Here is a 3,221-nt window from a genome sequence, read left to right as displayed (position 1 = left end):
GCATTGAGTAGCTTGGCGGTTTATGCAGCGGATGAATCATTGGAGTTTACTTAGCGAGAGAGTCAAAGAGTAGAGTCAAGGTAAACGCCCATTGTTTTAGCTACAGATGAGTTGGGGATCATATTACCATCGATATTGAACTCCTTGTATGCTGGGTCAATGATTCAGAGTGTGGAGTGGGAGCCAACAATGTTTTGTCATTGTTGAGGCATAGCAGGTGGGTTGGCATCCAGATTTTGACTGTTTCGTAGACTGCGTTGACTGTTGCAGCATCTTGGGTGTAGGTGCCTGATAGGGGGATAAGGAGTTGGGTATTGTCAGCGTGGTTTGTGTAGGATATTCTGAGGTGGTCAAGGTGATCGAAGAGGGTTTTTGTATAATGTTATACAGTGTGGGGGAAAGGCAGGAGCCTTCAGGGACTCCACATGTTACTGGCATCGGTGAGGTGGCGTGATTGTCAATGAAGACTCAGGAGGATCTGTCAGCCAGGAAGGTTCTGATCCACTCTTTGGCTGATGGTGAGAAGTTTGCTGTCAATGCAAGGTGGCTGCAAAGTGGTTGATGATCGACAAGGTCAAATGCTGCTGAGAGGTCCAGCACTATCAAAATATTTAGTGAAACTCTTTAATGTTCCTCTCCATGGAAATCTTTAGTAAAAGGCAAAAGATTTATTAGGTTTGAAGAGAAACTACCCCATTCATATATCATGCTTTGCTGTCCCAGTCCCTGGTTCATGTTTCAAGCTCCCTTGCATCATCTGTTCTTATATCCACATCCTCCCACCCATTGTTAACCACAGTGATCCTCGGCTCTGCAAATCAATGTTAAAATGTTTAGTGAACATGTTTGTGCTAAAAATGCATTTTCCCCAGTAATTCTCAACAAGTAAACAAACATAATATGTTCCATGAAAGTTTTATTAAATTCAAGGTGCTTCATAATAAGGGTTTTCAAAATATTCGGATCCGGTTTAGCATAATAAGATTTTTCCAGTTCTTTTATTGAAGCTAAGAGGGAATTGTGAATAGCTCCGGACTGCCTTTTTTTTAATATCAACACATTGGATAATAAAACCCTGTAAGGAGGCTTTAAAGGCATCCCAATTGTTGTGAATTGAAGTATGTTGACGGAGATTATTAAAGAAGAATTCTTTAATGAAAGAATTGGTTTTATCAATGAAGGATTGATCTTTTAAGATAAATGAATTAAATCTCCATCTCAGTGAGAATTTATTAGAAAGAGACCATTCAAGTACCATAGAGACTAGTGCATGGTCTGAGATAATTATAGGATCAATCACAGTGTTTAGATAAGAGGAAGCTAATGATGAATTAATAAAAATGTAATCAAGCCTAGAGAATGATTGGTGAGGTGGGGAGTAAAATGTAAAGTCAGTTGTTTGAGGATGGCAGAAACACCATGAATCCAATAACTTTACATTTTGTAATAAACAAGCTGGTTCGGGATCTAGAATTGATAAAGTTGGATGATGATTTCCGGTCAAGAACAAAGTCGACTATCGTGTTCATGTCTCCTCAAGAAATAGAGTATCAGAGGTCTTTTGTACAAGTTTGGTGTGTAGTGTAAAGAGGACCAAAAGAAGGGATTAGGGGCATTTGGACCACATACATTACCAATAGTTGTGGGAAGAGTATTAATGATACTTTCAATAATAATCCATCTACTTTCAGGATCCTTTTCCTCATTAGTTAGGGTGAAGTTCCATCCATTTCCGCGCACAGCGTATTCATGGATTTTAACATCCATTACCAGCTGTGGCGCAAAGTGGCGCAGCGACCCTGCAGCAGCGCACAAATCCCGTACACGCTGCACAGGCCAGTGGACCAGCATACAGGCCCCCAACCATGAAAACGCCTGTAAAACTCCCCGTGCACCCCTCCGAATACACGTACACCCCTGCGCGTGGAGTTTCACACGCGATTGGCCCTATGCGAGCGGTGGTACGTGGTTTCGGGAGTGCACGGGAAGATTCACATGTGATTGGCCCTGTGCGAGCGGGGTACGTGTATTACTGGGGTGCGCGGGAAGTTTCACACGCGATTGTCCCTGTGCGAGCGGTGTACGTGTATTACTGGGGTGCGCGGGAATTTTCACATGCGATTGGCCCTGTGCAAGCGTGGTACGTGTATTACTGGGGTTTGCGGGAAGTTTCACACGCGATTGTCCCTATGCGAGCGTGGTACGTGTATTACTGGGGTGCGTGGGAAGTTTCACACGTGATTGGCCCTGTGCGAGCGGGGTATGTGTATTTCGGGGGTGCGCAGGAAGTTTCACAAGTGATTGTCCCTGTGTGAGTGGGGTATGTGTATTACTGGGGTGCGCGGGAAGTTTCACACGCGATTGGCCCTGTGCGAGAGGGGTACGTGTATTACTGGGGTGCGCAGGAATTTTCACATGCAATTGGCCCTGTGCGAGCGGGGTACGTGGATTTCGGGGGTACGCGGGAAGTTTCACATGCAATTGGCCCTGTGCGAGTGGGGTATGTGGATTCCGGGGTTACACGGGAAGTTTCACACACAATTGTCCCTGTGTGAGCGGGATACGTGGATTTCGGGGTTGCGCGGGAAGTTCCACACGCAATTGTCCCTGTGCCAGCGGGGTACGTGTATTACTGGGGTGCACGGGAAGTTTCACATGCGATTGTCCCTGTGCAAGCGGGGTACGTGTATTACTGGGGTGCGCGGGAAGTTTCACACGCGATTGGCCCTGTGCGAGCGGGGTATGTGTATTTTGGGGGTGCGCAGGAAGTTTTACACGTGAATTGGCAGTGTGGGTCCTCCCAGGCGTGCCCTCTACCCCCTCCATGGCCCCTGCAGGCAGCCCACACCAGAGGGGACTACCCTGCACCCCTGGTCATGTCCTGCAGGCAGCCCATCCACCATGGGCATGCCCCCCAGCCAGCCCACATGTCACCTTGCACTAGTGATCACCAACTCATGTTCCCCAGCAGCCCCACCCACCCAGCATTGACGGGCACCTGCCAGCAGGCCCCGACTCATGTCCCCCAGCACCCCCAGCCCCCATCAGTGAGGGTCACCTGCCAGCAGGGCCTGACTCATGTCCTCCAGCACCCCCACCCCTCATCAGTGAGGGTCACCTGCCAGCAGGGCCCGACTCATGTCCCCCAGCACCCCCACCCCCCATCAGTGAGGTTCACCTGCCAGCAGGGCCCGACTCATGTCCCCCAGCACCCCCACCCG

The 3,221-nt window shown here is 48.7% G+C and overlaps 1 non-coding gene across 1 annotated transcript; it reads right to left on the bottom strand.

Annotated features, from left to right (window-relative positions):
* Positions 1-578: 578 nt before the first annotated feature.
* LOC138481844 (U5 spliceosomal RNA) lies at positions 579-697 on the bottom strand. Its single transcript, XR_011274443.1, has one exon. It is a non-coding gene; the product is annotated as a U5 spliceosomal RNA (small nuclear RNA).
* Positions 698-3,221: the final 2,524 nt, after the last annotated feature.

This window comes from Ambystoma mexicanum, chromosome 5p (assembly GCF_040938575.1).
Source record: "Ambystoma mexicanum isolate Mex_15411 chromosome 5p, UKY_AmexF1_1, whole genome shotgun sequence".
Lineage (NCBI taxonomy): Eukaryota > Metazoa > Chordata > Amphibia > Caudata > Ambystomatidae > Ambystoma > Ambystoma mexicanum.
The sequence above is the reverse complement of the archived record's forward strand: the minus strand, read 5'-3'. Positions and strand labels throughout refer to the sequence as shown.